Source organism: Oryzias latipes, chromosome 24 (genome assembly GCF_053564925.1).
Source record: "Oryzias latipes strain Hd-rR chromosome 24, Olatipes_Hd-rR_3.1".
NCBI classification, from domain to species: Eukaryota; Metazoa; Chordata; class Actinopteri; order Beloniformes; family Adrianichthyidae; genus Oryzias; species Oryzias latipes.
This window is the reverse complement of record NC_136260.1, coordinates 1036630-1064553: the sequence shown is the minus strand read 5'-3', so window position 1 is coordinate 1064553 and position 27924 is coordinate 1036630.

Here is a 27924-nt window from a genome sequence, read left to right as displayed (position 1 = left end):
TCTTATTCTGAAAATCGTAAAGAACCTCAGCTGCAAAGCAAAACAGCACAGGATTTTTAAGGTGCTATTGGAGGAGATGTCTGTTGAATATGGTGAATATGAACATTGTGAATCTGAACTTGCATTCTTGACTGACATTACTGGAAAACTAAACCACTTGATCTGCGAGCTGCAAGACAATGGCAAAACTATTTTTTTTTGACCAGCCTGCCTGAGCCAGTGTTTTTCTTGTGGGGATCTTTTCTGCCAGGGCTTGTCAGCTTGGTCAGTGGATGTTGCTGCAGTTGTCTCCCTTGCTGGGACAGCTGGAGTTAAACACAGCAGCTCACGGCTCTGAAGTGGACCCCGTTGCTGTCCCAGTCTGGATGGGCACTGTGACGATGTTCCAATGGCCAGGCTGGCTCCTGGTATAAAGAGATTCCCAAATACCATTTCCTAACCGCAGAGCCAAGGATGTGTTTACATGTTTAGGTCAAAAATGTGATGGACAGCTTCATGTTGTCTAAACATGCCACCCTGTTATTAATCCAGTTGATTTCTGTTGGACTTTTCAACGTTTTCTTTTTTAGGTTTGTTGTTTTTTTAACTTGTGCCTGGTTGGCCATTATTTTGAACTCTTTCATTCATTCATTTGTTTTTCTCCATTGATTAAATGATAATGTTAAAAATACACTGATGCTGATGTTTTCAATGATAACCCAAGTCGTTCATTTCAGAAGTAAGTGTCAACTGGTAACAAATTTTCAATATTGTTTTGGTTCATCAACTTTATCCTTAGTTAAAAACCTATAAATACCTGGGACTTGTTTTAGAGGAACATCTTGTATTCGATGAAGGAATTAAAGCTCTGTCAGAGCTTTTATTCACTCCCCCCACGGGATGGGTCAAAATACGGAAAAGAATTTTCCCATTGTGGGATTAATAAAGTATCAATTATTATTATTATTATTAATATTAGGAGCTGTAATAAATAAAACTAAAGTATGTCGTGACTTGGGCTTTAACACCTTTTACAGAATTGTAAAGGTCCTGTGTTTGTCCTCTGCTGGACTATGCACTAAAAAAACATTTCTTTGAATTTACTTGATTTTAATGTGTTTTGTTGGTCCCACACAATTGGTATGTGTAGAACCAACACAATGTTCTTCTTTCTCTCAATTAATATTTTTTTGTAAAACCTACTCATTTTTATCATGTTAGATAGTTTAAAAGAATCATGTTAATTCAATGTGTTAAATATTGAAAATGTAAACCTAGTTTATTGTGCAATGTTATAAATATTTTACCATGTGCAGGAAACTTAATTCTAAATTATAACTTCAAATTGTTTTTTTTTAAATAGTTATGTTTCTTATTTAAAGCTAACACAAAACTACAGTGTTTTCATGATGTCCTATACTGTAACCCTTGTGCTATCCTAGGCACTTTACCATTGGGAGTTGGGTCATCTAGACCCACTAGACAGTGCTTTGAACCTTTTTTCTTCAATGTTTTGTGAACCTCACTGGTGTCCATGGATTACATGAAATCTTTCCACCTTTATTCACCTTTGTCATGGTAGGAATAACACGTCAATGTAAGGGTGGGGTCATCTAAGATAGCACAAGGGTTAAAGCAGTTTATAGAAACTACCCATGAAAATAGTTTATTTAAACAAATGGTTACTTGTTAAATTGTACTTGATTTAAAATTAATGACTTGCAATCACACAAAGAGATGGCATCACAAAACTATTTTGTATTCAGGACATTCAGAGTTGCCAGAAATTAAGACAGCTGAACCATGTATCAGATTGTAAATACATCAATACAACGGTCAATACATCAGTTTTGTTTGCTCACTACTCCTAGAGTGAGCACATACATTTTCACAGAACTAGATCTTCAGCATATTTATAGAAACAGGCTGATCTGCGATATCAGAAAATTAAGAAATGCATGTTTTGAATTAAATAAACTAAAATGGAATGCTGATGTTTTATGTAATTCAAAATTAGGAACTTATATTTTGATAAAAGAAAGTTTTGGTACAGAACTTCATGTTAAACCTAATCTGAGTAGGGGTCAGAGATCTATGTGTGCCCAGTTTAGATTTGGTATTCTGCCTCTAGCTTTAGAGACGAGGCGATTCCATGCCGTCCCTGAAGAGAACCATGTTTGTACCCTCTGTCACCTAAATGAAATAGAAAATGAATGCCATTTTTTGTTTTATTGTCCCATCATGATCTGATAAGTGAATTGTTCTCTGGTATATTTTTGTTTGATATGTCAGATTGAAACATTTGTTCAAGTTTAATATGTTTAAAAAAGCAAGTTTTTGTTGAAAGCTTGGGAACGTCGTAAGACTTTTTATTTAAAATGAAGGAAAACCTGTCTGTCTATTGTTTGTGTCTTTGTGGTTTGAGCACCTTTGGTGCTTGACACTAAAATAAATAAAAAATCATCAAAAGTCATCATCATCACAATTATTGCACTTCACCAACTTATGTCAGACCAGAGGACTTCATCCACATCACAGACAATATTCACCCTAGCCACACAAAAGGAAAAAAGTGATCTTGTGTGCCTGATCTAGCCTTGACAACACAATTGAAATGTCATTTCAAGCGGTGTTCATTGCCTGCTCTGTAGGTTTATTGTGTGTCTATGGTTCTCTCATAAACTATCTAATACTAAGCAAAATAAACATATTTTGCGTTAAAGAAATTGATCATCAGGTTTGGAGAATGTCTCTTTGGGATAAACTGTAATACTGAGACAGCTGCTAGGTCAACTGCAGCAAGAAATCTAAAACTTTATTATTAGGAAATAATCTTTGAAAAAGAGATCTCTTTAAAATATAAGACATATAAGCATAAAAGTGTTTTAGTTAAATAGAAATCTCTTTGTTCAAAATTGCACATTTTGCATGTTGTTGAAGGATTTGCTGCCTCATAGATTTAAAACAACATAATATAAGATTATAGAAATGACCATATCAAAGGAACCCAGCTTTTTGCCTTTTATTGTAGATATTTTTCTTTTTTTTTTTCCTCACTCAGATTTAATGACAGTTTTTTAAATATGATTCTATCAAGTTAGAATATTACTATATTTCTTAGTGCACCTAATGTAAACCACATTAACTTTCTGTCCACTGACAGTTTTTTTTTAATGCAATTATAAGTTTCTGACTTTCCCCAATTACTGAATTTCAAAGTCCTACTGAGTGGTGTTTTTTATTTTCAATACATTCACAAATGTACTTTGATATATTGCTGTAAATCAACGGTACATCTGCCCATACATTCGACCAATGATCGACCAATGGTCGACCAATGATCGTAAGGTTGCAGGTTCGATTCCTGCCTTGCACAACCATGTGTCGAAGTGTCCTTGGGCAAGACACTGAACCCCTCCTTGCCTCTGGTGGTAGGTTGGCGCCAGTGTTTGGCAGCGGAGCGGCCACCAGTGTGTGAATGTGTGTGTGACTGGGTGAATGGGACTGTGACTGTAAAGGCACTTTGTCCTTGTAGGTAGAAAAGCGCTATATAAGTACACACCATTTACTTGTCAATTAGCATTAGCATTAGTTTTCAGCAAAGAGTAGATTTAAGTAGAGTTTTGCAAATTGTGTGTTAACTGCAAACTGTGTTTTAGGTTAAGATCAACGAGTGATGTATTAGAATTAAAGAAATTGATCAACAGGTTTGGAGAATGTCACTCAGTCTTTTAACAATTGGGCGAAACTGTAAAACAGGACAGTCAATTCCCCTATTATTATCCCCTATTAGTCAATTCCCCTAGCAATCAGTCTCCAGAGGAGCCAGGCTTTACTCTGGAGCATTATTTTGCAGCTAAAAATGAAAAATAAAAATAAAAATACAGAAAATTTTCAGAAGGACCTCACAGCTACCACAGAGAATAGCTAGAGAAAAGGATCAAGGAGAGAGTAGTTTTAAAAAGGCCTTCAGTCATTTAATGTCAATCAATTCTTCCTTGTGCACCCACAGGTCTGTTTAGCTCAGTGTTTTTACTGACTTCAAAATTTTAAAAGATGACTTTATTGCAGTATAAATTAAAAACATAAATATCTAAATAAAACTAATACTAGATGACTTTTTCATGTGATGTGCTGTCATAGAAAATAATATAATCATATGATGACTAACAAAATTGAAATAATATTATTTGGTTAAAAAGGGAACGTTGCATGGTAAAGAACTGTCTACTCAGTCTCCAAATACTGCAGCAAGAGCAGTAGTGGTAGAGTTGACTGCTTTGTGAACTAGCCTGTTTCAAAAAATAAAAAATAATTTTGCAGACAAACTTGAGAAGTCTTAAAGCAAATCGCAGCAACAAAACAAGTAGGACAAAAGAAACTCAAATATTTTAAGCTGTCATAAACTATATCATCATTGTAGAAATCTTTGTTGACTATAAGCTAATCAAACAACAACCCAGTTCTGAGGATAGTTTTTTTTCTGTTTCTTTTAAGTGAGACATGATTTAAAACTATACATTATTTTACTGGGTGGTACTTTTAACCCCTTTATGTCTAATTTATGTCCTAATTTATGCCCAGTGATAGAATATTTAGACAGAATATTTCTGCAGCAGTTCTGGATTAAATTAAACTGTGCCAATTTCGCAACATACTACATGAAGAGGTTAAACTGTAGAGTCTCAATTTACTTTTGTCCACTTAGTCTTTCAGTGTAAAAGTTTTTTTTTTTAGAAAATTATATTTTTTATAAAAAGGGAAAAAAAAAGTTTTCTTTTTTTATTTGTGAAGCTCAAATATCTCTTCACCAATCTTGTTTGTGTACAGCTTATCAATTTCACAAGCTAAAGAAACTAAATGGATATGCAATTTTTTTTTAAAGAAAATATAAGTGGACTTTTCACTACTATCACTTTTGTGGGGTTGAAAAATAAGTGTTAGCATGTGAAAAGTCTTAAAACTCTTCTTTCGTATTCCAGCCATTTCTAACACCACAAGGAGCTTTTTCTGAAGCAAAACACAGCAGAAATGAATTGCACAAAGCAAGTTGGCAGGGAGCCAAAGGCAAAGCGAAGTAAATAGTGTAGTGTTTGATTTAGTCGCTCCCACAGCAGAGTGGGGAGCGACAGCTTGCTGGGTTTTAGACACATTGTTGTTGCTAAATGAAGCGTCTATATTGGAGGCGAGGCTTCTGTCAGTGCGGCTCTGGGGTTAAGGGAGGGGGTGTCTCTGCAGACTTAGGTTAGTGTGTTTACACTTGACATGACTCAAGAGTAAAAACGATGAGCAGAAAACCCTCTGGTTATTTGGAAATGATAAGAAGTGGCAGGAGTTGTCAAGAGTTGTGCTCTGGGAGTCATATAGCTCAGTGGTAGGTGGGTGCCACTTCACTTTAACAAATTCAGAATATAGATGAGACAAAGCATTAGGCCACCCTATCTGTCACCTCTCTGGAGACAGAAGCTCGTTAAATAAACAGTTGGAGGAGGGATCAGTGCCTGTCGCATGCTGTGCCGGTGAAATTAGGATGGATCTGAGAGAAAAAGATCTGATCTGACAGGCGACAGGGATGCAAACACCCTTCTCCTGGCTCTGATTGAGCTCCCTTGACCCTGGTATAGGTTCAAACGTAGCTGTCTCATCCATTCTGTACAAATGTCAGGCAGGTCCAACTTCCTTTCACCTGTTCAGGGGAAATTATTCTAAGACAAGCAGTCATCTTACATACTTCATGCTTTACTTGGACCTATCAGTATTAGTCATGTGTCTTTGCAATGAACCAACTGAATATAAAGATGACATTATCCTTGATGGTAAACATTTTTCCTGTGACAGAATGCATTCTTTTCCACCATAAGCTTTTAAATATTTTGTCTTTTTTTAAAACGGTACTTTAAGCAAATCACTGAGCAACACCCCACCCCCCTAGACTTACTGTATATGGAGTGAACATTGCCTGTGATGTGGATGAAGTCTTCTGGTCTGACCCACAAAGAGAGAAGATGGTGAAGTGCAATAAATGTGAACCATTTTTAAGATATGGTAAATGGTGTGTACCTATATAAGATTATCTTCTTAGAAAGCCAAAGCGCTTTACAGTTACAGTCCCATTCACTAATGCTCACACGCCTTCATACAATCATGGCAGCTCAATGCCTAATGCTGGTGCAATCCTATAACAACTGGAAAAATTTTGGGGTTCAGTGTCTTGCCTAGGGACCCTTTGAGAAATGGGCAGACAAGTCAGGAAGTGAACCTGGGATCTTCCAATCAAAGGGCCTGCTGCTCTACTTCTCCACCACAACTGCCTCCAATACAGTGGTGGACAAAATTGTTGGTACCCCTCAGTTAAAGAAAGTCCACAATGCTCACTTGTCCTGTCCAACAACTGAGCAAACAGATGAGAGTCGAAGGCCTTTTGCGTTGAATAGGTTTTAATATTACAAAAAGAGGTTATGTATCTCCAGATAACCAGGGTGTACATTTTTATTTTTTTGTTACATTTTAACTTTTAAGTATATATATTTATATGGGAGCCAGTTTAGCTCGTGCTGGTTTGCGGCGCCTTCCGTCCGTGGAACCAGGGTTCGAATCCGGGCTGCTCCCTATCCCCTTCTCTGCTTCTGTGCCGGCCCCAAGCCCGGATAAATTGAGAGGGTTGTGTCAGGGAGGGCATCCAGCGTAAAACATTGCCAAGTTAAACATGCGACTCATCCTCGAAAGAGCAGTTGTTTCACTGTGGTGACCCCTGATGGGAAAAGCCGAAACAGAAAGAAGAAATTTCTATATGTATAGTCCATTTACCATGGACTAGGTTTTTAGGTTACCATGGCGCTGCGTGTGTGGCAGCTTATCTGGGCAGCTCTACCTTTTTGTGTTCCTTACTTTGCGTTTTTTAATATTTTCTTCCACCTTATTTGTGTTTTTTGTATTTTTCAACAACTATTACGAAGTTCTGCGACAAAGGACAGGAACATTATTACTTTTGCTTTTTGTTTTTTTATTTTTTCTCAACTTTTTGAACCGGCCTCGGGGAATCCGTTAGGATGCAGCTCCATTGTTTACACTCGAGATCAGCTGTTAGCTCTTGGTCGAGTTGAGATTCTCCTCGCTGGAAAGCCAGATGTTCCAGCTGAAATACGGAAGAAACTACGAGGCTGCAGAGCTGGAGTTAAACGCCGGGAGAGAAGACGGAGGTACAAGACATGTTTACCATCCGTTACTATGGGAAACGTCCGCGCGCTCTCTAACAAGCTGGACGAGCTAACAGCGCTCATGCGTCTGCAGCGGGTGTACCTGGAGAGCAGCCTGCTGTGTTTCACCGAGACGTGGCTCAACCAGGACATGACAAACTCTGTGGTCTCTGTTACTGGATTCACGCTGGTGCGGGCGGACCGGAGCGTGGCGCAGAGCGGAAAGAAGAAAGGCGGTGGTCTGGCAGTGTTCGTGAATGACAGATGGTGTAACCGGAACCACATCACTGTGAAAGAACAGCACTGCAGCAAGGACATTGAACTGGTGGCAGTCAGCGTTCGGCCTTACTACCTTCCACGGGAGTTCTCCCATGTGCTGGTGGTGACTGTTTACATCCCTCCGTCGGCTGACGCTGCTGTCGCTTGTGAGCGCGTGCACAGCACCGTGTCCCAGCTGCAGACACAACACCCACAGGCCCTGATCCTGATTTCTGGGGACTTTAACCATGCATGCACCCCCCTCTCCGCCACCCTGTCCAACTTCACCCAGTATGGGAACTGTCATACGAGGGACAGAAAAACTCTGGACCTTTTCTATGCTAACATCAAGAATGCATATGCTTCTGCCCCCCTCCCCCCTTTAGGACGCTCTGATCACAACCTGGTCCATCTCTCCTCTGCGTACACTCCAGTGGTGAAACAGCAGAAACCACAGACTAAAACGGTGAAGATCTGGACCTCTGCTGTCCACACGGGGAGGACATTGACAGTCTTACTGACTGCATCACGGACTATGTCAATTTTTGTGTGGAAAACACAGTGCAAACAAAATCAGTGCAGTGTTTTTCCAACAATAAGCCCTGGGTCACTCCTGAGCTGAAGACCCTCCTAAATGAAAAGAAGAGGGCTTTTTCTCTCTGGGGACAAGGAGGAGCTACGCAGAGTACAGAGGGACCTGAAATATAAGATCAGGAAGTGCAAGGACTACTACAGGAAGAAGCTGGAGCAGCGCCTGGAACAGAACAACATCTGTGATGTGTGGAGAGGTCTGAAACACATCTCAGGACATGCTGAGGCTGGAAATGGTCACCAGGTCACAGGTGACCAGGCCTGGGCAAACGAACTGAACCTGTTCTTTAACAGATTTGATTCTGCCCAGCTCCCAGTCTCCACCCACACTGCCCCCTCTTCACACCTTTCCAGCTCAGGCGTCTCCTCCCAGCTGCAGCTGTTACCACCTCAGCACCAAGCAGTCCACTCTCCCCTTCTTCCAACAGAAGCAAAGGGACCCCCCCAACGACTCACAGCACCAGACCAGCCACCGCCCACCCATCCTCCAACCCCCCTCTGCCTCACCCTGAATCAGGTTAGGATGGGGTTAAGGAGAACTAAGGCCAGGAAGGCAACAGGCCCTGACAGCATCACCTCCAGGCTCCTCAGGGAGTGTGCAGACCAGCTCTGTGTGGTGATGCTGTTCATATTTAATATGAGCATCAGACTGGAGAAGGTACCAGTCCTCTGGAGGACTTCCTGCCTGGTTCCGGTTCCAAAGGTACCTCGTCCTACGGAACCGAACCACTTCAGACCTGTCGCCTTGACTTCCCACCTGATGAAGGCTATGGAGAGGATCATCCTCAGCCATCTCCGCACTCAGGTGAGCTCAGCACTGGACCCGCTGCAGTTTGCATATCGACCAGGCATCGGGGTGGATGACGCCATCATCTACCTGCAGCATCGGGCCCTGTCTCACCTGGAGGCCCCTGGGAAAACTGTGAGAGTCATGTTTTTTTATTTCTCCAGTGCTTTCAACACAATTCAGCCATCACTGCTGAGGAGGAAGCTGGAGGTTGCAGGTGTGGACCAACATCTGGTTGCTTGGACCATCAACTACCTCACAGACAGGCCACAGTTTGTGAGGCTGCATGACTGTGTGTCTGATGTAGTGGTCTGCAGCACGGGGGCACCTCAAGGGACTGTGCTCTCCCCATTCCTGTTCACCCTGTACACATCAGACTTCACCTACGACTCCCACCACTGTCATCTGCAGAAGTTCTCAGATGACAGTGCCATTGTGGGCTGTGTATCAGGGGGGGATGAGCAGGAGTACAGGGGGGTCATCTCCGACTTTGTTAGTTGGTGTGAAGTTAACCACCTGCTGCTTAACACCAGCAAGACAAAGGAGCTGATCCTGGACTTCAGGAGGTCCTCACCACCACAGTCACCGGTGAACATCCAGGGTTCAGACATTGAGGTCGTGGACACATTTAAATATCTGGGTGTTCACCTGAACAACAGACTGGACTGGTCCAACAACACGGATGCTCTGTACAGGAGGGGTCAGAGTCGCCTTCACCTGCTGAGGAGACTGAGGTCGTTCGGCGTGTGCAGACAGCTGCTGAGGACATTTTACGACACTGTGGTGGCCTCAGTGGTCCTTTATGGAGTTGTGTGCTGGGCGGGGGGCAGTGCAGGCAGAGACTTGAAGAGGCTTAACAAACTGGTTAGGAAGGCCGGCTCTGTCCTGGGCTGCACACTTGAGTCCATCGAGGAGGTGGCGGACAGGAGGATGTTAGCTAAGCTGACATCCATCATGGACAACCCCTCCCACCCCCTACACCAAACTGTAGAGGCGCTGACCAGCTCCTTCAGCACAAGACTGTTGCACCCTCAGTGTAAGAAGGAGCGCTACCGCAGGTGATTCCTCCCCACAGCCATCAGACTGTACAACACCGTGTCAAAGTGACACTCCACGGTCCCAGGGGTGTTTTTCTGTTTAGTCATTGATTCATTTACTTTTGTTGTAGTTGTTGTTTTTCAATTTTAAATTGTTTTTTAAATTGTTTTTTGTTCCTGAACAGTTGTTTGTTTTTGGTGTGAACTTCATTAGTTATTTCTGTATTTTGAAAAAGTTTGTAATGTTTTTTTACAGTTTACATGTATTGCAGACCGCATGTTTTTTACACTTTTGCAGCTGTATTTATTTAATATTTATTTCTTTATTTAATAAGAATCTCATTTTTGATAATAATTTTTCATAATAATTTTAGTAATATTTTTAATGATCGAATATAAATGTCATTTGTGATGTCCTTTATTGATGTTATATTATATAGATTATTTCTGAATGTCGTGTTGCTGCCACAGAAATGAAATTTCCCCTTTGTGGGATTAATAAAGTCATCTATCTATTTCCATCTTGTTTCAGTAGCCCCAAGCTGGAGGAGTGGCTACAACAGATCCCTGGAAAGACCTCAGACCTCTCAGTCCAGAAAAGTGCAGTGCTAGTGTGGTCCCGAGGGACACTTTTCCTTGCAATGGAGGCGCACAAAGCAAGAGACGGAGGGATCAAGGTTAAAATATAATTTATTTGCAAAATCCTAAAACCATTTAAAATGAAGAAGTTAAAAAGATGGGAACCACAGACACCCGTTCTGAGGACCTTTTTTTACTAGGCGAGGTGGAGGCTCCCAAATAAAATGTCAACTTATAATATAAATCACCCCACTCACGTGATAATAACACTCACACGGTGAACCCTTCACCTGAAGACACGCCACTCCAAACCGGGGAAGGCCTCCACCTTACACACAGGACTGACGCCTGGGTCCTCAGTGCTGGTGACAAAACAAAACAGGGCCAATAAAAAGTTGGAGATAATAATTGAATAGTTCGTCTAAAAACAAACTAATAACAACGGGTCCCAGCAGTTCAGTGACCCAGAACCAACCCTAAAAATACAAGATTAAAATAAAACATCAGTTGGCTACTCAGGCGGGGGTTAGCCGTTCACTCGGATGCTGCACCGTGCAGTGAGTGCCGCTCGTCTTTGCTTTGGGGTAGATGAGGGGAGTCCAGGCCCCAAAATGTCCCGATCGCCTCCCTGGCGAATTTCCGTCGGCGAGCACTCCAGACAAACCTTCCTTGAATTCCAAACCGGATCCCTTTCCACGCAGGATCAATATAAGGTTCTGATAAAATCAGCATAAAAGCCACGTATAACAAAACAGCGTTTAAAAAACAGCAGCTGTTCCACTCTTGGGAGCGTTAGAAAGTCCCTGGTAAAACAGAGAAAAAATAAACATTAACACCTAAAATTATCAGCTTTAGGCAAACGCAAGGCTTGAGTGACGCCAGCTTACCAAGGCTCTGTCTGTTCAGCACCTGGTAAACAAAAAGCGCTAAGCCGCGCTATCCGCAGAGCTGCAACAGCTCACCCTTTGGCCGCGAGTATCCAGCGCTGAAACCAGCATAAAATCATGAAAGCCGACCACACACTGTCAACAGGCTACCACCGCTACCTTACCTGTGAGGCTAAACCGGATGTATACAATTGGAAGTGGGCGGTCCCAGTGGCCAAATGCTGCACCTCCTGCCAGTGACCGCCTAAGGTTTTTTATAGTGCCCCAAGAGGCCACCGCTTGCAATTACTCTCTGAGCCACACCTGAGCCAATTGATCCTACCACACTAGGCACAGCTAAGATACTGAGCAGGACTCTCAAGCTCCCAGGCCTCTGGTAGAGGACCCGAGCTTGGAGGAGAAACCAGGGTGAGAGGGGAGTTTTTTTTCTCTATATATTAGGGTTTCGGTTCGGTTCCGGATTTCATACAATATTTCATTACAACAAAACTGTAAAAATGAGGCAAACCATGGAAAAGAATTTATGTTAACAAATAATGCCGCAGACCAACAGGTTTTGCTCCAAGGTTTTGCCCCAAGCGATCTCACCCGCGAAAGAGCTGAAGGACTTAAAACAAGAAAGAAATCACGGCGTGCTGAATTAAAGAATAAAGTCAAAAAGAATTTGAAAGACTACAGTGCGGATTTAACCCTTGTGCTATCTTAGATGACCCCCCACTTACATTGACGTGTTCTCCCTACCATGACAAAGGTGGATAAAGGTGGAAAGATTTCATGTAATCCATGGACACCAGTGAAGATCACAAATCATTGAAGAAAAAAGGTTCAGAGCACTGTCTAGTGGGTCTAGATGACCCAACTCCCAATTTTAAAGTGCCTAGGATAGGACAAGGGTTACGAGAAGATATCCTAAAAAACTGCTAAATAAAAATACGGGGATAGAGGAGGCTCATTAGCGGATAACTGATCTGGAGTCAGTTTGCTTGAAAATGAAAGAAATGCAGTTGACGGTTATGGAGACAGTTTAAAAAATATATACAAAAAAAAAGAATAAAAAATTTAAAAAAAGCCCAACAAAATTGTCAATTTAGAAAGTTGCTCCAGAAGAAATAATGTTTGGATTTACTGCATCCCTGACGATGAGGAAGGGGGGGGGGGGGGGGGGGTCCATCATCGACTTTGCGAGTAAACTATTTAACAAATAGGCTACCTGTCTCTGCCAGAAGGAACAGTGCTGCAAATCCAATGAGCTTGCTAAACGAGTGCTGCTTCCCAAACCTGCTGTCATGACTGGACCAAGGTCAATAATATTGAACTTTCTAGAGTTCTACATCATAGAGCTGGTGCTTCTTAAAATGTGGCAGCAGAAGATACAAATAAACCACAAAGGACTCTACTTTGACAGAAATTATTCTGTCTCCATGATTTCGAGTGAAATCATGGAGAGACATAGGTGTTATGGTCCCTTTAAAGCATCACTGAAAGAAAAGAATTCTGTTCTAGATGCCATAAACAAAAATTTGCCAACAATTGGCAAACTACAAAATGATGGTAGGAAAAAAAAACATTTAGTGATTCGTACATGATTTTGTTTTGTACAAGGTACATGAAGGTCACAGATCAACTTAAAATAAATAAATTCAAAATTCACTAGACTTTTCAGAAGATAAAAAAAAACACAAGATGGACATCTACACAGCCAATAGAGAGTAAACAATTGTTTCTTGTTAACCAAATTGCGAGTTTTGTCATGACTAGTGGACGAGGTAGACCCAGATGCTGGAACCCGGAAGGAAGACACAGGTAAGTGAGTGGGTAAGTAATAGGATTTATTTTACTGGCGTTTCATCTGGCGTGGTAAGGAGTCGTGGCGTGGCTGGAGGCTCTGGCGTTGTTTGGAATCTTGGTGTGGCTGGAGATCTTGACAAGTTCAGGATTCGTGGCGTGACTGGAGTTCCGGCATTTACAGGATGCGTGGTGTGGCTGGAGATCTTGACGTGGATTTAGTTTTCTCAGGAGTTTCAGGAACGTAGCGGCTGCTAGTGGAGACATCTGACTCAGGTGACACTCGTGCCTTGAAGTCCTGAGGCAGGAGAGCAAAGTTAGCGAGGAACCAAAACATAGGAACCAGACATGAGTCTAAAGACCAGACTAAGCACCATCAGGGGCAACAAACTGGCAATGAGTGCTGGAGCTGGGTCTCCTTATGAAGAGCTGAGGCTTGATGAGGTGATTAGTCACAGCTGGTAGAGTCAGGAGCAGAGCAGAGAGGGGAGGGGGAGGCGAACTGACAGAGGCACCATGACAAGTTTAGCCTTTGTAAAAATAAAACAAAGAAACGTGGACGTTCTTATTCATCAGGATGTCAGGATTGTTCCAAGTGGGTGTCAATTTACTTGGTGTAGAAGAGAAAAAATCATTTAAAGGAGTTTCCACCATGCTGTTAATGTAGCTTTACATTTAAATCATACATACCACTTAATGGAACTGCTAATAAATGTAAAATCTGAGAGTTTAATATCTTCACATAATGACCGTTCTATATCCATCCATGAGTGGGCTGATGGGCTATTATGATACCATTTTAAAACAAACTTTACTCTATGATCAAGGAAGTAGTTGTTTGGAAACTTTAAGCCAGCGAGAGATTTAGCATTTTTCAAAGTTTTTAAGACAATTTTTGGTGGTTTCTTTTTCAATAAAAACTTGAATATGGATGTATTTAATATTTTAAACCATTTTACAGATGGTTGCATAAGGATGATAGAAAACATGTAGTTAATTTTCGACTGGGTGAGTAAGTAAGCATACCCTGATATTTAATATTCCCTGATTTTAATGGTATATTTAAAGTTGGCTCCACTTTACCATTGAGTGGTAATGGTTTGATTTACTCCAGACACTGGGGTACTCACAGATTGATGAAAAGGTGTCAATACTTGCCACTGCTCTGGAGATGGAAGGTTTATGAGTGTTGGAGAGAGAGCAATTATTCATCTAAATAAAGACCTATTTTTTGATGGATGTCTTTTGTTTTAATTCTCTTTATTTGTCATGTCTGCCCCCCTCTCAAGGCAATCTTCTGCTAATACCTGTCACCTGTGACTATGCCTATTTAAACCAGCTCCTGAAACAGAGTCTTGCAGAAAATTCTCAGCTTAACAGCAACGGCTATAAGTACCCAAGAACCTGATCATTCTATCCTGACCTAACCTGTTTCTGCTCCACAATTTATCTGTTCCCCCTGTCCCTCTATGATTACCTTACCCCATTACATGTGGATTGGATTATTGTGTACCAGACCCTCTTTCAGCCTTGGACCTGCCTTTTGGATCATGGACCAAATCCTCCTGTTCCCTCCATGCACCTTCTGGAGAGTCCCCTCCTCCTCTCCCTGCTGTAGGTTTACTCAACCTGAGGGAAGATCACCAGTCACTACTCTATCTTAATGACAGTTAGTCACAGAAAATTCTTCAAAAGAACTCTTATTCCTGTTGGCCACTGCTCACCCAATCCCACTGATTCCTGGACCTCCTGGTGGCTGGAGGAAGTTGCTACCTTGACTTACTTGACTGCTTGTCTTCTCCCGTTTCAGATGAAGAACTCTGTCATTTGTTTTTAGAACAGTCATATGAGCATGTCATTAAATATGCCGGATGCCACGTCTCAAGGTGCTGAATGAATGTGGGGACAACATGCACATAATTGACTTTCTCAAGCCTGGATATCTCCAGCCTCATCAATAAACTGGAGAGGACAATGTGTGCGCGATGAAGTAAACCATGCAGCTACATGCTGACATCAGTGACAGTCTTCGCGCAGTGACAGCCGACGTGGATGGGTTGGTGATTGCGCTGGAGTGCTGTACAGTGCCTACGAAAGTATTCGGCCCCCTTGAACTTTTCAACCTTTTGCCAAATTTTCAGGCTTCAAGCATAAATATATAAAACTGATATTTTCTGTGAAGAATCAACAAGTAGGACATAATCATGAATTGGGGTATGTCTCTATCAGTTTTGCACATCGAGAGACTGAAATTTTTGCCCAGTCCTCCTTTCAAACCAGCTCTAACTCAGTTAGGTTGGATGGACAGCGTTGGGGAACAGCAGTTTTCAGTTCTTTTCACAGATTCTCCATTGGATTCAGGTCTGGACTTTGACTTGGCCATTCTAACACTTGGATATGCTTATTTTTAAACAATTTCAATGTAGATTGATGCTTTATGTTTTAGATCATTGCCTTGTTGGAAGAAAAATCTCTGTCCCAGTCTCAGGTCTTTTGCAAACTCCATCAGGTTTTCTTCCAGAATGGTCCTGTATTTGGCTCCATTGATTCTAACCATGGATTGATCCCATTGATTCTAACCATCCTCCTTGTCCCAGCGGAAGAAAAGCAGGCCCAAAACATGATGCTGCCACCACCATGTGTGACAGTGGGGATGGTGTGTTCAGGGTGATAGAGCTGTGTTGCTTTTACGCCAAAAATAAGGTTTTGCATAGTTACCAAAAAGCTGGATTTTGGTTTCATCTGACCAGAGCACCTTCCTCCACGTGTTTGGTGTGTCTCCTAGATGGCTTGTGGCAAACTTTAAATTACACTTTTTATGGATATCTTTAAGAAATGGCTTTCTTCTTGCCACTCTTCCATAAAGGCCAGATGTGTGCAGTATTCGACTGATTGTGGTTATATGGACAAACTATCCCACGTCAGCTGTGGATCTCTGCGGTTCATCCAGAGTGATCATGGATCTCTTGGCTGCATCTCTGATCAGTTTTCTCCTTGTCTGAGCTGAAAGTTTAGACGGACGGTCTTTGTAGATTTGCAGTGGTCTGAAACTCCTTCCATTTCAATATTATTGCTGCACAGTGCTCATTAGGATGTTTAAAGCTTGGGAAATTTTTTGCTGAACTGGATCGCCGCACATCGTCGATCCCTCAGAGGAGGGGGATGATGTGTTATTTTATGTGTATTTATTTATTTTATGAATAAAACTAATTCCTGTGATGCCACCTGGAGGATAATGAAGAGCCACGCCCAATGGGAGGTTCTTAACATTCAAAAGGGAGCATCACAGGTAGAGAAAAGGAGTGACGGAGGTGTCGTGTGCTGACGTGGCCCTGCGTGGAGCTATTGAAGAGCTTAACTGTTACATGAGTAACCTTTGTGGTATCTTAGATGACCCCACCCTTACATTGACGTGTTCTCTCTACCATGACATAGGTGGATAAAGGTGGAAAAATTTCATGTAATCCATGGACACCAGTGAAGATCACAAATCATTGAAGAAAAAAGGTTTAGCGCACTGTCTAGTGGGTCTAGATGACCCCACTCCCAATGTTAAAGTGCCTAGGATAACACAAGGGTTAAAGAAGGTACACACTCACCTTGTCTCCTCTGCATCCTTTTCCAGCGGGACCCCGCGACACTGAGCGCTGGAGAGAATTTGCAGGTTTTATTCATGTTCTGAAAATCTTAAAATCTTTTTATTCAAAACGTACTGCACACCACTGTATACTGCGCACCTGTGAACAATTATACGAAATCCAGGATGAGGAGGCTACAGGTAGCCCATAATGATGCCCTAAAGATTTTATTAAAACAGCCACGGTGGTGCAGCGCAAGCAATTTGTTTGTTAGTGCAAGAGTTAATACTCTTCAAGCTTTGTTAAGACATTTTATCTATGGTTTTAGTTATCACCTTAATGCTTAAAATAAAAAAAAATATTTTAACTCTTACCAATGTAAGGGTATTGCACTTTTAGATACCAGTCCCCTATTTGGAGATTTTTGTGTGGTTGACTTTTTAACTTTTAAGTTTTTAGTCAGCAATAGTTTTAGTCATTTTTTTTTCCAGGTTTATGATACTTGGTTATTTTTTGTTATTATTTTTTATAATTTTATGTCATTGTTTTTATACTTGTATGAATGTTTTTATTTTATTCTAAAGTCTTATTTGTTTTGTGTTTATTTTTGCAGACTCAAGGTCCATTTGCCACAACAAAGCTTTTCGAGTGTTCCTGTGTCTGCTCTCTTTTGGGTTGTTCTTAAAACTACCAAACTTAACACTATGTCTTCATTCTGTCATATGGCTGCAGTTAAGGGTTCAATAAATAAGGCAAAGAGAGAGGGTGGCAGTGGACACCCCTGTCTTGTTCCACTTTTAAGAGCAAACTTGTTAGACCTCTCTTCATTTGTTGAATTTTTAATCCAATGAATGATTTTCCAAACCCAGATTTGTGTAAAGCAACAAAAAGGTTAAGTCATTTGAATTTCTTCCTTTTATAAGCATCATCTAGGTTTTTATGGACCTTGCTTTGTGCACTGGTGCACAGTCATGTTGGAAGAGGAATGGGCCCGCTCCAAACTGTTTGCCAAAGGGCAGGTATGTGGGGAGTTCTCTTCTATAGCAGGGGTGTCAAACTCATTTTGGTTCTGGGGCCACAATCAACCCAGCTGATCTCAAGTGGGCCGGACCAGTAGCGTAAAGGCAAAAGAAAGCTTTATTCTTGTTTTTTTTTTTACCTAATTGGAAAACATGCCTCAACCAACATGATAGCCTAATCATTTCTTATTACACATTCATTCACAGAGGCCAATGGATCTTAAATAAAATTAATTTCACTTTAAAAAATATTGGTTTGTTCAATTTTATACAGTCTGAATGTTTTAAAACTGAAGCAATCCTAATAAATGATTCAAGAGACGCTACAGAAAAAAATGAAACATCTTCCTAAAATTTTATTTTGAATAATCCAATGTCTTTCAGTTTCTCCTCTATTTCTTTCCTATTTCTGGAAAACCAAGTGTGAACAGGAAGTTTCGCTCCCTCCGCTCCTCTTCCTCTATCCAGTTTTCTGTCCCTTCTACCCGTCTGAATGCCCGTCTTGTCGCCGGGCATTCAGTTGCTCTGCCCCCCGGCTTTGGAACTCACTCCCCCTTGACTTCCGCAACACTGACACACTCCCACATTTCAAATCAAAGCTAAAACCTCATCTTTTCCAAATGGCCTATTCACTTTAACATTAACCTTTTCATGTTTTTATATATTTTTTATTTAATTGTGTATTTATTTAAATTATCGTTGTTGTTTTAACTGTTTATTGTATTTTATACTGTATACATGCTGTGCGGCGACCTTGAGTGCCCAGAAAGGCGCCTTGTACATAAAATGTTTTATTATCATTATTATAAAATTTAAATGTCCAAACAAAATTACACTAAATTATACTTGCAAATATTTGTGAACATAATAGTTTGGAGTTAACCTCCTTTCTCTCCTCAAACTTCACCCGTCCATAGATATCAGGATTCAAATACTGTGCAGAAACACATTTACTGTCATTCAAGTGTGCAAAACACAATGAAATGTCCATAATTATTAATATTCATTATTATAAGAATCTTTTCCTGGTTTCTGCCTGAATTTTGTGGCAACACCTGCCTTCTTCCTGACCTGTGATGGAGCGCCATCAGTGACCAAAATTACTTAATGTGACCAGTTCACTCCAACATTGTCCAGCACAGTAAGAGAGCTGACTATGTCATCAGTTGTTGTGTCCATCAACTCCAGAAACTCCACTGTGACGGTCTCTTCAACACCTCTAATAAATATATCTGTGATGTTGGTGCTTTCATCAATAGTGACTGAAAATACAATAAATGACTGGATTCCTTCATATGGCTGCCCATGTTTCCACAGAGATCTTGTGTCTGGAGTCGTAATACTTGACAGACTCATGTTTAAGGTCGACTGCTATTTGGGGGACAAGACTTCTGCAGCCTTCACCATTTTTCAATAAGTTCACCATCAAATAATGGATTGGATGTTTGCTCCAACTTGTTTGCAATAAGGTAGCTAGGTGTCACTGCTCCATCACTGACGTCACGGCTGCAGTAAATCCAGATGGTTGTTTATCGGTCATGCTAATAGTTGCTAAATCTTTTTTTCTTCTTAACTGTAAATGGTGAAACTTGGTGCAGCGGTAGGGCGGTCGACCCATGATCGTAAATTTACAGGTTCGATTCCCGCCTTGCACACCCATGAGTCGAAGTGTCCTTGGGCAAGACACTGAACCCCACCTTGCCTCTGGTGGGAGGTTGGCGCCATTGTTCGGCAGCGGAGCCACCATTAGTGTGTGACTGGGTGAATGGGACTGTGACTGTAAAAAGCTTTGGGCCTTGAAGAAGGTTAGAAAAGCGCTATATATGGGGGGTCGGTCGGCCGGAGGGGGTTACTGCGTGGCGGCGGGGGGTAACCAAAAGATTGTGAGTATGTGTGCGAGAGTGCATGGGTGGGACGGACCTGGGGGCTGGCTCGCTGGGATCCTCTGGGGCTCTCCCTCCCCATCACAGAGGGGGGAGGGCATTATGGGGGTTGGGGAGGGGAGCTTAGATAATATGGCGGGGGAGGGGGGTTGTAGAGGGTAGGGTTATTGGGGGGTGGCTGTGGGTGCGCGGCGATCTCTGGGATGCTCGGGCTGGGTGCCGAGGCTGGCTCGCAGAGGCGGGGCGCCTGTTGAGTTGTTGGCGGCCCATGGCTTCTCGGGGCCCTGGCGTCGTACCTGGCCCTTGTCTTGGTGTCTGGCGCCCATGGCTGCCGCCTGGTACGGCCAAGCGCTCCTGTCCTGTGGCCTTGGGGCCGGACGCTGGGTTCGCTTATGCCTTTGGGCGTGGGGGGGCCCCTGTAGGGGAGCATTGTCTGCGCCTGGCTGCGTGGGTGGGCGATCCCCTCCTCCCCCCCTCCCGGGCTGCCTGGGTCCGGTGCCAGGGGGGTTCCTGGCCTGGGGGTCTCTCCTCCCCTCTCCTGGTCTGGCTGGGTAGGATCTGGTTCCCCTTATGAACACACGGTTCACTTTGGCAGCATGCATGTATCTCCACCCCCACGTGCACGTGCACACTGCCACACTGCTCCCTGTCTGCTTCATCCCTCGTCCTAACTCACAGTGTATTGATGGACAGATGTTTTCCACTCATCTTAGTGTCAGAATTTCACCTTTGATGTAATATTTGTCTTTCCAGCAGATCTGGTATAATTGTTACAGCTTAAAATAATAACTTATTCAAATCAGTGCTTGTATCCCCCCTTTCTCACCTCTTTTACTCTCTTCCACCCCCCCCCCCCCTTACATTCTTCCCCCTTCCTCCCCACACACACTAAATGTAACAAATAAATAAAAAATAATACAACAAAAAGGGGTTTATACAAATCTACACCCTGGTTTCTCGAAGCTATATAACCTCTTTTTGTGATAGTAAAACCTGTCCAACACAAAAAGCCTTCAGCTCTAATCTGTTTGCTCAGCTGTTGGACAGAACAAGTTAAAAAATAAAATAAAAAACTCTGAACCCCTACCGGGCGGCTGTGGTGCAGCGGTAGGGCGGTCGACCCATAATCGTAAATTTGCAGGTTCGATTCCTGCCTTGCACATCCATGAGTCGAAGTGTCTTTGGGCAAGACACTGAACCCCACCTTTCCTCTGGTGGTAGGCAGGGGCATGTGTTTGGCAGCGGAGCCGCCACCAGTGTGTGAATGTGTGTTTGACTGGGTGAATGGGTCTGTGACTGTAAAGCGCTTTGTCCTTGTAGGAAGAAAGGCGCTATATTAGTATACGCTATTTACCATTTATATAAGTATATGCCATTTACCATTTATATAGGTATACGCCATTTACCATTTACCAGTTTGCATATCGGTCTAACCAATCGACTGATGATACCATCTCAACTTCCCTCCATTCAGCCTCACCCACCTGGAAACAAAAGACTCTCATGTCAGAATGTTGTTCATTGACTTCAGCTCCGCCTTCAATACTTTCATGCCCCAGCAGCTCATCCACAAGCTGGACCAACTAGGACTCAACACCTCCCTGTGCAACTGGCTGCTGGACTTTCTGACAGGGAGACCACAGGCAGTCCGTGTCGGCAACAACACCTCCAGCACCATCACAATGAATAAAGTGGTCCCCCAAGGATGTGTGCTGAGCCCCCTTCTCTTCACTCTGCTGACTCACGACTGCACCCCAACATCAAGCTCCAACCTCTTCATCAAGTTTGGGGATGACACAACAGTGGTGAGTCTCATCAACAACAACGATGAGACCACTTACAGATGTGAGGTGAGCAGGCTGGCTCTGTGGTGCAAAGACAACAAGAAGACAAAGGAGATGGTTGTGGACTTCAGGAGAACTCCCACCCAGCACACTCCACTGATCATCAATGGTGCTGCTGTGGAAAGGTGAGCTGCACCAAGTTCCTTGGGGTGCACACCTCAGATGACCTGTCTTGGAACCACAACACTGCATCACTGGCCAAGAAATCCCAACAACGCCTGAACTTCCTCCGCAAACTGAAGAGGGCCAGAGCTCCTTCCCCCATCATGCAGACCTTCTACAGGGGTGCCATCGAGAGCATCCTGACCAGCTGCATCACCGTGTGGTACGCAGCCTGGACCGCGTCCTGCCGGAAGACTCTGCAGCACATTGTAAAAACAGCTGAGAAGATCATTGGTGTCCCTCTTACTGGCCTCTCGGACATTTATCACTCCCGGCTCACCTGCAAAGCCATCAGGATTGCAGGGGACCCATCCCAGAGACACTTCAACCTGCTGCCATCAGGGAGGAGACTGCAAAGTCTGCAGACCAGAACCAGCAGACTCAAGGACAGTTTCCTCCATCAGGCGATAAGGAAACTCAACTCCCTCCCTGCCCTCTCCCCTCTGCCCCCTCCACTCCATCCTACGAGCTCACATTGAAAACTTTCACACCAGTTCAGAACATCATCTTTTCCAAAGACTGCCATCACTGACTCATCCTTGCACGCCCATGTGTCGAAGTGTCCTTGGGCAAGACACTGAACCCCACCTTGCCTCTGGTGGTAGGCGGGCGCCTGTGTTTGGCAGCGGAGCAGCCACCAGTGTGTGAATGTGTGTATGTGTGTGTGTGTGAATGTGTGTGTGACTGGGTGAATGCTTCGGTGACTGTAAAAGCGCTTTGTCCTTGTAGGTAGAAAAGCGCTATACAAGTATTCGCCATTTACCATTTACGCCATTTAACATCCCGGTGAGTCACACTGTTGAGAACAGGAGCATCTGTACAACCGGGCACGAAAAGTCTGCTTTCATTGTTGTAGGCTAACGTGTCTGCTTTCACTGTTGTCGAAGTGCCAGAAAGCCAGCATCATTCATGAGTAGCGTAATGGCAACGAGATGGACTTTGAATGATGAAAGGGAAGCTGGCTTGTTTGATAGAAATTTAGCCCAGCTGTTTATTTCAGATACAGAAGATGAGGACTTTCATGGATGACTGAAATAATAAAAAAACATAAATCACAACCAACTCAGTTTTGCTCCCACTGCCCTTTTTAAAATACACACTAGCATGCATGTTTACCAGTATGTTTTAACGTGCCTGTGCCTTAAAACCCCGGTGCACCTTTAGTATGTGTCAAATACAGAAAAATCACCAATAACCCAGTGTGCCCTATGGTCATGAAAACAAGGTAAACTAAACTGGACATCCTTGCCCGTAGACCTTCTTTCCCGGTTAGGAAAAACTCATGAGGGAGGAATCCTCCCCCAGGGCGGACAAGAACTCTTTGAAAGAATTAGCTTATCTAACTCTACAACTAAATGTTTAAATAGTCCAGCAGATAAGCTTCATCCAGATGAGTGGGGGATGGCTGGGGGCGTGAGACAAGCCAGAGGCAGGATTCACAGAGACGAAGTACTTGCGCGGACGAGCCAACTGGAATCTGGAAGCACTCCCACTACCCCGGAAGGGAGTGGGAAAGATGGACAGTTATTAGAAATCAATAAAAGCCTTTATTGTCATTGTTACACAAGAAACTTGTGACAACGAAATTTCCAGTGCTCTCCAGCTGCTTAAACAATATAAATAAGTAATCTTCTAAAGAACGATAAAAAAAAATTGTGTTTAACTGAAAAATATACACACGTACAAGCTACATACTTTTCAATATTGCACTTTATTGCACATGGGAATTGATAATATTGCACGAGTTACAGATTTTTGTGGGATTCACATTTGTTTAGGAGGTTGACTGCTCTGAGAAAAAAACTGTTTTTGAGTCTATTTGTGCGAGCCTTGTGTGATCTTTACCATCGGCCTGACGGTAGCAGTTGGATCAGGTGGTGGTTGGGATGGTGGGAGTCCTTGATGATTTGCCTGGCTCTGCTCGTGTAGCGGGAGCTAGCAATGTTTTCTAGGCTGGGCAGGGGGGAGCCGGTGATTTTCTGGGCCGTGTGGATCACCCTCTGCAGCGCCTTCCTGTCTGCGGCCGAGCATCCTGCATACCAGGCTGTGATGCAGTACGTGAGGATGCTCTCGATGGTGGCTCTGTAGAAGGTCACCAGCAGCTTCTTCTCCAGGTTGTTCCTCCTGCTTCCGCTGCTGGGCCTTCCCTACTGCCGCAGTGGTGTTTGCAGTCCAGGAGAGGTCCTCTGTGATCAGCACACCTAGGTAGCGGATGGAGTGGACCCTGTCCACGCTGACCCCATTTATATAAAGTGGGGGTGGGTCCAATCTCCTCTTCCTGAATTTCAGGATTATTTCTTTGGTCTTGGTGGTGTTCAGGTGGAGGTTGTTTCCTGAACACCACTTTTCCAGTCTGCTGACTTCATCCCTGTAGAAAGTCTCATCTTTCCCTGAGATGAGCCCGACCACAGCTGTGTCATCAGCAAATTTGATGGTGTTGCAGGGGTGGGTCTGCGTGCAACCCGATGTGTAGAGCGTGAAGAGGAGTGGGCTCAGTACACATCCTTGTGGTGATCCTGTGCTGATGGTGATGGTGGATGAAAGGTGGGGTCCAAGTTTGACAGATTGTGATCGTTCTGACAGAAAGTCTTTAATCCATGAGCAGATGGGGGAAGAAAGGCCCAGGTAAAGCAGTTTCTCTGTCAGGATGTCTGGGATGATGTTGTTAAAGGCTGAGCTGAAGTCCAGAAAGAGCAGCCTTGCGTAGTTCCCTGGGTGGTCCAGGTGGCTCAGGGCAGAGTGGAGAGTGGTGGATATAGCATCATCTGTTGAGCGATTTGGTTTGTAGGCAAACTGGAGCGGGTCGAGGGTGGGTGGAAGATTATCTTTGATGTGTTTTGCTATCAGTCTTTCAAAACACTTCATGACTACAGGCGTGAAAGCAACTGGCCTGTAGTCGTTGAGACTGTCTGCTGCTGGCTTTTTGAGAACCGGAATTATGGTGGAGGTTCCGTTGCCTTCCTGGGGTTGGCTGATTTAAGCACCCGTCGTCAACTCCAGGGTTGAAGCCAGCTCAGTTGGATAATGACTGTTAAAGCAGAAGTAGCTTTCGAACATCAGGCACAGTGCTGCAATGTTGTTGTGTACGATGGAGCGGTTCCAACTCAGCATGAACCTCCTTGGGGAAAAGAAAGACTGTCCTAAAGACAGAACAATGGATGAAGTAAACATGTCACTCATGTACAGTGTACAAAGACATAACCTTTAGAACAATTTAACATTTGAAACTTTACTTACCACATAAATAACAGTTGGAGTCAACGGCACCTGTTGCAGCTGGACCTCGTCTGCATCTTCTACAAGAACATGGCATCCTCGTCATTAAAGTAGCAGAGCAGAAGAAAGAGCATCTCTTTAACATCTCATCTCTTCTGAGCAGCCACTCTGCTCTCCCTGCATCATCTGCAGAGTCTGGAAAAACTTCTTGCTTTCATCATTTATGCAACAAGAGTGCAAACCATTTCCTTCCTTGTCTTGGGCCAGGTCTCTTTCCCCTCTGCAGAAATTCCTCAGAAAACTTAAACCATGTTATTTCAAAGCTGTCCTCCCAGTCAATGTATGTACAGTCCTCGGCTTCTGGAAGATGTGGATGACGAACTTCTCAGTGACTATAACAAAAGTGATGATGATTGTGTTGGTGAGGTCTTAACAGATGATGATGTGCTGTTCTCTGGCGTTTGGTCTGCAACAAAAAACAAACAAACAGTATAAGTGTGTTAAGTTTACACTGTACTGTCAGTGTGTTACCCATTCACATTCATATCCACTTCCGTGCATTACAAAAACTCTTTTGTAATGTTTGAGACTCACATTTCAATTTCCAGAAAGCAAGACGTTTCCGGGCTTTAACAGGTCTCAAAGCTGGCAGCAAGTCAGCCTCTTCTATGAATCATAGATCCTCATACAACTCCATTTATTCCAATGGACTGCAAGTGTTCTTCCAGGATGTCTTCTGTGGCTCTGGTAGGACCTCCATAATGGTGTGGAGGAACATGGGTTTTGATTCACGAGTAAAGAATTTAGATCACCTTGAATCAGAAAGGGAAAAAAACATGTACACACATTTTATAATTATACAGCACAAAATAAGATCTGGAAAGGTTTTTAAATATGATTCACTAAAATCCTCGTACATTATCAGTGTTGACATTTGTTGGCTTAGTGCTCTCTAAACATCTCAACCACTGACAGAGGGCTGAGAACATGTTTCCCTAATATGCATACTTACATTTTCAGATTATGCTTTCTTTCTAGACATGTGAGCAGTTAATGATGACTTTACTTTAAACACATGTCCATAAAAAGTTTCAAAAGATGACATGCCAGGCCAAACGTCTGCAAGATGATCTTTTAAACAAGATAAAAGCTTTTTACAGCGTAAAAATTGAACATACAGTGAAACTGCACATTTTGAAGTTTGCAATAATGGAAATGGTCTGTGGTGTCGTCACACTGTGAATGGGATGAACCCTGCAGACCCTTAACTGAAGAGCAAAATGTCTTCCAACAGACAGTTATTTACTTAGCACTCACGCGTTTGGAAAAATATCGAGGCTCATTCCTGTAAACTCTACACTGCAAATAATATTCAATGTGTCTATTTTTTTATTACAAAAAGCACACGTTATCCTTTTTAAAATGTAATAATTACTTATACAGCCAAAGCCACCGCGAGTAGCCCAGACTGCAGTACTGGCGGAGCTAGCTTAAAACACCTTTAGCACTGAGTTGAGAGTTGGAGGAAAGAAATCGCAAACTTACCGTGCAAACTTCAAAGATTTTACTTGAATCCTATCCAGACAAGCAAAAAAAAATGTTGGAGATTCATCCCACGGATTTTAAAAACGCAGAAAAAATACGACAAACGCTCGTCAAAAGTCTCTCGTTCTCTGCACTTCTCCCGCTTGCAGATTCCGGCCCGTTGGTGACGTCAACCACTGAGTTTTCCCTCCCACCGTGATCAACCAATCAGAAATCTGTGTCAAGTGAGGCTGTGATACAGTTTAAAATTCAAATCGGGTTACTCCAGGCTTCTGTTTGTTCAATATGATGCAGACTAAAATCAAGAAAAAAGAAAATATTTTCAGCTTGTAAGGCTGCATGAAGGGTGATTTTTAAAGACAAAGATAAATTCACTCAAACTGAACCCCATAAATCTGTACCACCTTAAAGTTGATTAATTTATTTGATTATTTTTATTTATGTATTTTATTTGTTTGTTTCAAATGTACAATCTATTTTTTGTTCACTTTAAGGTGATCCAAATTTGATCCCTAATGTCCTTTACTTAGTTCAGACATCAATGTGTTAAACTTTTATACCCACCAACATATAAGTGTGCGTATACAGTAATCCAGTAAGTATTCGCGGGGGTTACGTCCCCCCCCGCGAATAACGAAAATCCGCGAATAATTGACCCTGTTTTAAAACTCCCAGAGCCAGAGCCTCTGCAGAGTCAGATCCTTTTTCTGCCGTTTGGGTTCATTTCCAGAAGCTGGAGATCCTGCAGGGCTTTTATTGGCTTTTATTAACCTTGTCAGAATGGTAACAGCTCGAACAAAAATAGCGCATCATCATTAACCCAACATACATTCTTGTTCATTCATGTTTATCTAAGCAGTCAAAAGAAAAGTTTATTAAATCGACACTGCAACGTTGTCTTGAAATTTCATGTTTTTTAAAAAGTTTCAAAAATATGTCTTTTGAGGACATGACTGTCTTAACGATTTAACTTTTTTTCTCTTGAAATTGTAATTGAGTTATATAAATGTGTAAGCAATAAACAACTTTTTTAAGTTGAACATAAAATAAATTAAAAAATATTATTTTCTAGAAATGAACTGTAATGGTGTCATCATGAGAGTCATTTTAGGGCTTGTACTACTCTCATTTTTCCTTTTGCTGAGACAATTAAAAAAAGGCTAAAACAAGATCTAAATTATTGAGCAACGAGAGACAGAACCATTTATGTCTTTCACTGAGATGTAACTGAGATAGGAATTGGAAGTAAGGATATCAAATTGAGACATACTTGAGCGCAACATAATATGGCTCATTTTTCTCTTAATTGAGATCTGGAGAAGAGACAGTTGTGAGAGAATTTTGAGATCTCAAACAGTGCTCACTGTGAGACTTATTTCTCAGGAGAAATGTTTGAGAAGAATGAGAAAAGCAGTTTAGTCTCAAACAGTTCTCGTTTATGTCTAGGAGACGTAAATGTGACAGAAACGAGATCTCATCTTCAGTTTTGCTTTGCTATGGGTATCCAGATAAATGAATGTGGATTTATTCTTATCTTAAGACATCAAAATGACTGTAGTGTATAGCAACAGACAGGCT